The following is a 9883-nucleotide window of genomic DNA, read 5'->3' as shown; positions in this document are numbered from 1 at the left end:
GATGTGTGAGAGCTGTCCTATTTTTCCAACTTCTATATATGTTAAAGTGGAAAAAATATATATTGTAATATTAACCTATCACTTATACTCAATATACTTGATATCATATTGACTTTTCTCCTTTGACCTGGGTTATAATTCTAGATATGCAGGAAAGTAACTGTGACCTTGCACAAGTCACTTGCCAGGTCTAGGCCTCAGTTTTCTCATCTCTAAAATGTGAGGGCTGGACCAAATGATTTTTAAGGTCTCATCTTGTTCTAAAATTTTTATGATTCTATGTTGCTGTTTATTCTATGATCACTTTATTACAATTGTGGATTATCTTCATTCTTTTTCATTTCGTTTGTCACTGACCAGTTTTTTAATGTATTTAGCTGCTTTTTAAATTGTGAGTCTTTGTATTAACCTGTGACTTCTGAGGAGAAAAAAAAAATGAGTTTTTAATGCCATTAGAAGCTAAGCTGAAAGGAGAGTAAAGACTTGGTTACTTTTTCTATTTATATATATTGTTTTATAGTTACATACATACTTTTAATATACTTTATTTTTTCTCCTAAGTGTATTTTATTATGTTTCTATACTTTAGGTCTGAAGTTGGCAAACGTTTTCAGAAAAGGATCAGAAAGAAAATATTTTTGGCTTTATAAGCCATAGACAGATTGTGGCATATTCTTTGTTTTTGTTTTTTTAACAACCCTTTAAAAATGTAAAAAGCATTCTTAATTCAGGCCAAATGAAAACAGACCTCTAGTATAGTTTGCCAACACCTGGTGTAGCCTCTTTAATTTCAGTTGTAAATCTGAAATCATCATTAAATTTTGATTCAACACTTTACAATGTGTATCACTGAAACCATAGTTATAGATTCCAAGTTTTATTAATTTTGACCACTGACCTTGTGTCATTACAAATGTGACTACTAAGTTTGCATTGATTGAGGGATAAGTTAAATTTTAAATTTCAAAGGTAAAAGAATACCATTACTTTATGTATAAGTTTAATTGTCCCTTATTTTAAATAGATGTAGTTTGAATTTTGCCTTGAAAAAGTACAATAAATACAATCACTACTAATAAGGTGGAGATTTTATTTCACATAGTCTGTATGCTTGCTTTTGTTATAAAGAAATTAGCCATAATGTAACATAGAGTCTCAAGCTGTAAAGATCATCTCTATTTTAGTAACTTCTTGATATTGAGCACTCAGAAGCCTAGCACTCTGTTATCAAGAACTGTTATTAATCCAGAAGTCAGCAAAGAATTGGAGACTGATCACTGATTGAAAGAATTAGAGGGGTGGTTCCATTGAGTAGTACCTAGCACGTCTGCCTTACATACAGAAGGTCCTGCGTTCGAGCCCCAGCGGAGCCACGGCCCGTACCCCCAGTGTGCCAGGCCCTGGGTGTGTTCTGTGAGTGCCTGGGAGGAGACGCCCCACCTTCAGAGATCCAGCTCTCAAGGGAGATGGCAACATCCCTGGGTCAGGGGTGGAAGAGAGGGGGGAGGGGGTCAAAAAAAAAAAAAGAAATAGAGAAAAGCTGAAGGCCTGAGTAAATTGAAATAAAGGATGTTCTTTTATAAGTATTGATAATTATAAAATCCTAACCCCACTAGTATTCTGACTAAAAATAAAAAAATTTTAATGGAATCATTATCATATAGTCATTAAAATGTGAAATACTTTAATCACAGAATTAAACATTCATAATGTGTTAAAAGAGCCTGACTACAAAATAAGTACAGTGTCTCTATCAAATATATATGCACACAGAAAATAGAACTAGAATTATATACAACAACATGTTAATGGTGGTAAATCATGGGTAAAGTAGTTTTTTTTTCAGTGTGCTATTCTGCAATTTCTATTTTTTCAGAAATGAGCAACATGTATTGCTTATGTAATGAAATTTAAGTTACAACAAGTGAAGGTAATACGAAGAGAATGTGAAAATAAAGGCAATGTGAAGAGAAAAAATATGGTAATAAAAAAAGAGACAGTAAAGAATATCAAAGTGCTGAGAGATATAGACACATTACTAGAGGGAGGATAAGTGAGGAAAGCAAACTATTCAAAAAGTAAAGCGCATAAAAAACTTTGATTTGGAAAGCATGGATTTGGAACCCAGCTTTATTATTAACCTGCCAAGCCTTACATACATCTTGGAGTTGTAAGTTCAAAAATTAAAATGAGATTCTTTATAAGAAAACATTTGTAAACTGAATTCTCTATAGGTAACTTATTATCAGCAGCAAATGAAGATGAAGAAGGGTGAGCAGAAACCTTATAGAAATCTTTAGTAATGGTATAAGCTAAGCCTACTTATTGCTAGTTAACTGGCTGAATATGTCAAGTGAAGGCAAAATTAATTAAGCACTGAAGTATTATTAATAATTTATTGTCTCATAATGTGTACTGTAAAAGAACTTAAACTCTTAATTCATGCTTAAATTCGTCTCGGCAGAATGGTGGGATAAGAAACTTAAAGGCATTAAAGTAAATTGCAGATTAAGCAAAGTACCGTTTTTTTTAATATTGAAGCATAGAATGTGCAAGACATATAATTCAAAAACAAAGATCTGGTGGTACCAAATTATCTTGAATGACTTTTTTTTTCACCACTGTGCTTAGAGTAGTACCTTGACTTATCCTGGGTGCTGAATAAATAGTACTTGAATAAAATAGTGAATGATACATAAGTTTGAACTTTATTCTTGAGATAGAAAGCAATGTTTTCAGGATTGGAAGCGGTGCATTTAAAGTAACCAGTAGCAAAGGATTAGATAGAGTAAGGAAAAGATGTAGGCAAGGAAATCAATTTGGAAGCACTGATCCATAGCCACCTGTGGCAAATGGATTTCATTAAACGCTCCATCTTAAAGGATTGATAGTGTCTGCCTGTGCAGTGTGTTGAAAAAGATTATGAAGTTATGACAAGTTTAGATGGGAAGGAGTGTCGTGATCTATCTAGGGTTTAAAGCCAGACTCTATATGTAGTCAAGGTCTAAACTATAGTAGAAGCAGTGAGAATTAAAAGAATGGATTTGAAAGGTGTTCTGGTGGTAGGATTGAACTGGGTTGACGATAAAGATTTGGAAGATAAAGGAGTCAGCAGTTAATGAAGTTTGTAACTCTAGTGAGTTTCTCTAGTGAGGCTTTGTTTTTTTATTTAGAATAGAAGGACCTTCCTTGTGCTTCTACCTACATTTCTTTGGCCACGCTTAGATTCAAGGGAAGCTGGGAAATTGAGTATATTAATTCCTAGCCTCAATAGTTGAGGAAGATAATAAGGAAGGTAATAGGAATGCATATGAGTGATCCTACCTATAATCTGTTATATTCTACATCCCCCACTCTGATGAACCACAATGGCAGTTTATGCTCCCAGGAATTCATTTTACTTTGGAACCAGTGTCCAATAAATTCTGAAAAGTCAGCACATTTTTCCCAGTGTGAGGTTACCTTGATAAGAATCCAAAGATATCTTTGGAGGAATAGTAGTTATAGGACAGAGTTTGTCCACACGTCTCTTAGCAGGGCCAAACACTAAACACTGAAAATAGTGGAGAAATATTGGTTATTTTATTGATGAATGGTGCCATCCAGGAGAACAGGAAGCTAATGCTAGTATGAAGGCTGGCACGATTATGAAAGACTGTATTTTCAATGTTAAAATGTTTTAATTTTTCTTGTAAGTACTGGGGCAAACCAGGAGAGTGGAAGCAATAGCACTGGCTTGAAAGGTAAGATATAGAAAACTAGAAGAAAACAATGAATCTGCCCTGAATAAAGTTGAAGCAGATGAATTTTTGCAAACTGGCTATTAGAGGAGGTTGGGATCTTGGAGCTAATCTTACTGATGAAGAATTTGAGATCACCTTAGGAAAAGTTGAAAGAATCAGTAAAGGAGTGAAGAAGGCCATTAAATGGCAGTGTTGTAAATTCCAATCTATCACTCTTAATAGCCTGCTCCTACTCATAGTAAACATCTAAAAGTTGCTAGTTAAACCAGTAAAAAGCATGGCTGAAGTGTCAGAATCCAAAAAGTTTAACTCGAAGAACAGGAAAGGGAAACCTGCAACTAGATGCAGTTTGATGAAAGTGAAGGCAGAGGGAAAAAGATTACTTTTGATCATTGGAAGCAAGGGTCGTTGAGGAGATTTATGATTAACAGGGCCGTGGACAGGAAACATTATTATGCAGAGAAATATTTCTGGACTCAAATTCCAGAGGAGGAAGTTACAGCCCAGCTTTGATACTACTGAACCTTGAACACAGAAGAGGGGCTGATTAGATGGGTGAACTCAAGAACCTTGTAACAGAAACAGAGAGGAGAGGAAGGCCAGACGGGGGGGGGGGGGGGGGGGGGGGGGGAGTTATTTTTAAGTGATAAAAGTACAACTGAAGAAGATTGCTAAGACTGGCAACACAATTCCAGAGGATAATTTTACATATCCCTCTGTTGTGACCGAAATAACTAGGCCCAACTCGAGTGCTCTAATCCAAGAGACAGTTTATTAGCCGGCAGCTGTCCTTGCCAAGGAGCAGCCCGGAGACGCAGGGGCACAAAGGTTTTAAGCCCTCGATTCCATCCCCCACATCCTTAATTTTTACACAAAAGACTATATCTCCTCCATTCATTAACTGATAACTAAGAGGTGGGTAAGCAAGTAGGGTTACAGAAGCAGAATGCGTCATTGTTAAAATATTTTGTACCTATAGGCAGTGATCCGGCCAGTAAATCCCTCTAGTTAATAAATTTTTAGCAGATAACTAACTAGAAGTGAGACATGGCAGTTAGCATGTTCCATGTCTTATCCTTAACCTATTGTTTCTAAAGGTGAGGTCACTACACCTCTAATATTCAGTTCCTTAAGCCCCTAACTCCACTATTGTTTACTCTTCAGGTAGCCTGAGTGGAGTGTGTCCATATACCATTTTGAGATTTGGGGGTTTAAGGATGAATTTCTGTCCATTTTTAGGTGGGGGGTAAAGCCTCAACAATTGTTAGGAAACTTTAGATTTTCTCAGTAATATTTTTCTTTGGGCGGGGGCTGGACGCTGTCTGCATTTGTGATCAGGGGTATGAAAGGCCCTAAACACTCTTTAGGCTTGGGAAATCCACACAGAGCCGGGAAACTGAGCAGGATCTGCGGCCCCGCCTTCGGTGCTGGCGGGTGGGGCCGGGCAGGGGCCAGGGCGGGGCCAGGACAGGGTTGTCTCTTGGACCCTGCGGGAGGCCATGCCTGCGCGCCGCGCAGCCACGTGACTCCTTCGCCTCCTGGAACACCGGCGCATGCGCGCCGCACTCTCGACGAGGCGGCCGTGGCGCTGGCGGCTTTCTTGTGGCGGCTGTGGGGACTGAGACTGTGGAAGTGCCATCGTCGGCTCTGTTGGCCCAGACTGCGGCTCATGTCTTTGCGTCGCATCCATCGTCAGGTCAGCAGGGGTGGGTGGGCGCCTTGGAATTAGCTGAAGAGGGTGACAGGCTGAGCGTGAAGGGGCTCGCCTTGTTTCAGGCCTCTCTTGGGCCGCGGCCTCTCTCTCCCTCCCTGTTTGCGGCCTTGCCTGGCCTCAGCGCCCAGCTGTCCATTCTTTTCTCCTTCCCACCTGTTGGGTGGAGCAGTGCGAGGATTCTTTTCTTAGACCAGACGTTTCTCCTATGGGTGCTTTATGACTGGCAGGGAAATGTGGGCCTCCACACCTTGATTTAGGAAGAGATTTGAGAGTAAGTCTGAAGCACTTGCTTCCCCGAGACCTGGAAACCATTGTGGCTGGGACGACTGGAAGTGGAAGGGGTTCAGTAGTATCCTCCAGAAGTCTGGGAGAATATAATACAAATTCTGTTAAAGCTTTTAGGCTTCTTGTGAAACGCGTTCTGCGTTCTGACTGCATAAGCCACTCTTTTGGGACCCTGAGTCGAGCACCCAGAGATCTACCAGAGCTTTTGACAAGATAGGATAAAAGCAGAAAAAGTAAACATTAAAAATCCTAGTAGAATCTTTTAATGAAATTGATTTAAGAATAATGTTTACCTTTTGTAGACAGAAACCAATACTGATGTTTTTCTCACAGTAAAATTACATCTTTAAGTTAATAAATAGTACTTTAAAGTAGTACTGCTTTTAATGTATGATTGGTGATACCATAATACCACATTATTTTATGCTATTAAACTTACTTTTTAGTTCGATATTCATGTTGCCTTCTCTTTAAGGTCTTAAAGTTATTTGGCAATTGATCTAATCTGTTAAGAAGTATTTTAAACTTTTCTATATCTGGCAAGGTTGAAAGTTAAGAATGCAAGCCTCATAGATGGAAGTATGAAGCTTCTGTTGGAACTTAAGTGTTTGGGGCCCTGTGAGCGTTTAAGTGGATTTAAAAAAAAACCGGGCAACTACTGTCAGGTATTCCCCACACCCTCCCCCTTATAGCTTCATTGTAGAGTTGCAAAAGTTTCCACTCTTCCACTATTCAGCCTTTGGTATGGAAAAGGCGAATGAAAGGAATTCTGCTAAAGAAGACTAGTTCTTAGATTGTGAACTCTTAAATAATTAGGGGTTGATCAAATTATTCTAGTTAGTAGGCCTGAAGAGATATTTAAAGTGAGAATTGAAAAACAGAAAATTTTTAGTGTCATTGGTATTTGGTACTGTTTTTTACTTGCTTAGCTTGCTTAGCTATAGTTGACTAAGAAAAAGAATTTTGTAAATCAAATAACAAAATATGGGGTGTGTGTTTTTCAAGTGAAAGAACAACCTTCTGTGGTATGTTAACAATTCCACATAAAGCATAGGATTTATTTTAATAGCCAAAGGAGAAAGTAGTAGTTCCAGCCAAATGATGATTTTTTTTCCCCCCCAAAAAACCCGAAGGTGATGCAGACATTTATGCAAATATCTACCTATCTATATCTATCCATCCATCCCAGTTCCTGGAACCTAATAAGTTTTTAATGTGTGAAAACTTAAAAAAGGTCAATCTGTGACTATTCTACTTAACCTCTGAATACAGTTGCTAAAACAAGTGGTTATGATAGTCTCTTTTCTTAAAAACTTGAGTCTTAAAAATGGACTTATCTGATGAGGCACAGAGTAACTTATAAATTGCAAAGCTGGTTGACTTGTATTACTCCAACTAACTCTCAGTCCGTAGCGATGTCTTCGTATTTTTATATGTTACTCTGTTTATGAAAAGAGTAACCACTGGTATGATTTTGAATACCTCTGTGGCCATTTTCTAGATAAGAGATGAATGGGTTGAACAGGATTGTAAGAAGTAGGATTCTGAATATATTTGCATGTGAGAGAAAGGGAGGAAGAGTCAAGGATGACTCCAGGATTTTTGGTCTGAGCAACTGGAAGGAAGGATAGGGAGGGCCATGGGTAGAATGGGTTTTTGGGGAGAGATCAGGAGTTCACTTAGGGACATTTTATAATTTGAAATGACTGCATATGTCCAGATGATGTCATGTACCAATTGGATATATGAACCTGGGATTTGGAAAAGAGGTCTGGGCTGGAGATAGAAATTTGGAATTGGCATATAATTAGTATTTAATTATACTGAGATTGAGAGTTAATGGAGATAGAGAAAAGTAGATGACTAAAGACTAAATCTTGGGGCACTCTAACATTAAAAGACCCAGTCTGTCAGGAAGCTGTCACTTAGGAGTAGGACTGATAGTGAGGTAGGATTAACACCAGGAGATAGTGTGATCTGGAAACTAAGTCAAGAAAGTATTTCAAAGAGGAGGACATTATCAGCTCTAGGAGTGTGTTGAATGAGAAAATGTGAGAGCTGAGGACAAAATCTTGGGTGCTACTAATTCTTATGGTCCTGAGAAGAAAACTGATAAAAAGTAGAGAGCAGTGATTAAGAAGCAACTATCTTGCGAAAATGGTTGGAAGAAGTGATCCAAGTCAAGAATTCAGGGTTTGACTTTTTATAGGAGCAGAGATACTTCATCCATTGTGACTAAGGAAAGGATAATGGTTATGTATTTCAGCGATTAAAGTAGTGCTATAATAGAGATAGAAAACAAAACTTTGACAGCAAAAAGGAAGGAAAATTAGAAATGAGGTGAGGGGATTGGGAGGTTGGTACATAATAGATTTACTTCAAGGTATAAAGAATTTAAAAAAGGAAATGGAGGATTGATTAATAGAGATCTAGTAGGATAAAGACTGACCGACCTGGATGTGGCCACAAGGATTCCACAGTATACCAACATAATGGTTATTTTCTTAAGAAAAATTGTGGAGAACACCATTGTTCATGATTAATTCTTTCAAATAGCCTTTAAAAATAATTATTTCTAATTATAGAAATGTCACTTATTTTTTATATTTCCCTTATCGGCATCTTTGTTAATCTAATACTTCTAATAATTTGCCAAGTCATCATTATTTCTTTTAGAGAAAAATTCTAGAAGTGATATTGGTAGGTCAAAGCTGTGATTAATTTTAAGGTTTATACTACATGCTGGTATATTGAATTTCGAGAATATAACCCAAGGGAAATAGCATTTAAAAAATTTACGTGAGGGTGTTTACTGGGATATACTTAGGAAAGCCAAATTTTAGAACTCAAACCAAACTGAGGATTGTATAAGCATATTCAACCATACTGCCTTTCATGTTGATCTATGTTTCTGTGAACATGCCAAACAAGCACTATCTCAGTGTGCTCTTTCTGCTGCCTGGAATTTTCTTTTTCCAGATAATATGCATGACTGGCTTTCTTACCTCATTTGCTCTTTTGTTCTTAGCACTTGATATCATGTACGTATTGTAAACTTTACTTTTTTTTTTTTAATCTTTCTATCTCGACACGAAAATGTCAGCTCCTTGAGAATAGGGGCTTTATTTTGTTCATAGCTAAATTTCCAGTGCTTGGGACAATAGTGTCTGACACACAAAAATCAATCTCTATGTATTGAACGAATATTTTTACACAAGGAAATGAAAATGTTAAATGAAAGTTTAGCATACAATAATTTATATGCCTAGTTTCAGTAAAATAAATAATAATAAAGTATAAACCCAAAGAACAGGAGGAGATATCAGCAGATGAGAACATTTTGGAAGAAAATGGATGGACTAGTTTTAACTGATTAACTTAGGTTTTCGTTTTTCTGTGTTTAGCTGTGTTTGCTGAGAGGGAAGTTAATAAGGAACATGATGGATCTTCCCAAAAAACCCCAGAGAGGCTCAGGAATTAGGTACTAAAGGCCTCTGAAGATGAGAGTGCTGAGTGGAACTAAAAATTGGAGGATTGGTTGAAAGTCTGGTGTAGTTTAGACCCGAAATTTTCCTTCTTCATCTAGTATAGTCAGCAAAAAACTGGATGTTTATTATTTGAAGAGAGTGGAACCATTAAAGTTTTGGCACAGCTGTTGGGAGATTGGGCAGGGGTGAAGCGTCTTAATTAAAATAGGAAATCGAATGAAAGTTTCTATATTGAATAGTGAGATCACTAGCCCTGTTTGTCTTCTTTTCTCCCAGAATGTTTGTTGCCTTCCTTATGTATTTTTAAATTGAAGCATTCTCTTTGAGAAAATTTAACCCAAAGGAAATGATATAAAACACTGACATTTAGTGGGTTCCCTCCAACAGAATGCCATTCTGCACTGAGGCCCACAAGTTGTCTAGTTTCTAATTTGTTTTGTGATGCCTTACACTTCTTGAACAGAATTTGAAGATCACTCTACTTGAGAGATCCAAATAGTTAAAAAGTATTCAGAAGAGACAATGCTGAGAATAGAATAAAATTTAAAGTAAATTATAGGAAAATAACAGGAGATATTGCACCAGAGAGACAGGAATAGGAGACTATAAAATGGATTATTCAGAGAATTAAAAATGGAAATTAAAAATTTGAT

At 37.2% G+C, this 9883-nt stretch overlaps 1 protein-coding gene across 2 annotated transcripts in view; it reads left to right on the top strand.

The window, feature by feature from the left end:
* Positions 1–5284: 5284 nt before the first annotated feature.
* The window catches only part of PRPF39 (pre-mRNA processing factor 39), a 30389-nt gene continuing 25790 nt past the window's right edge, over positions 5285–9883 (top strand). Inside the window, exon 1 of one of the 2 annotated variants that reach the window (XM_039856472.1) lies at positions 5285–5439. The gene's annotated coding sequence lies outside the window, so the exon portion shown is untranslated. The remainder of the gene's footprint in view (positions 5440–9883) is intronic. The other variant, XM_039856477.1, reaches the window with a different exon arrangement.

Source organism: Pteropus medius, unplaced genomic scaffold, assembly GCF_902729225.1.
Source record: "Pteropus medius unplaced genomic scaffold, Ma_sr-lr_union100, whole genome shotgun sequence".
Taxonomy (NCBI): domain Eukaryota; kingdom Metazoa; phylum Chordata; class Mammalia; order Chiroptera; family Pteropodidae; genus Pteropus; species Pteropus medius.
The sequence above is the reverse complement of the archived record's forward strand: the minus strand, read 5'-3'. Positions and strand labels throughout refer to the sequence as shown.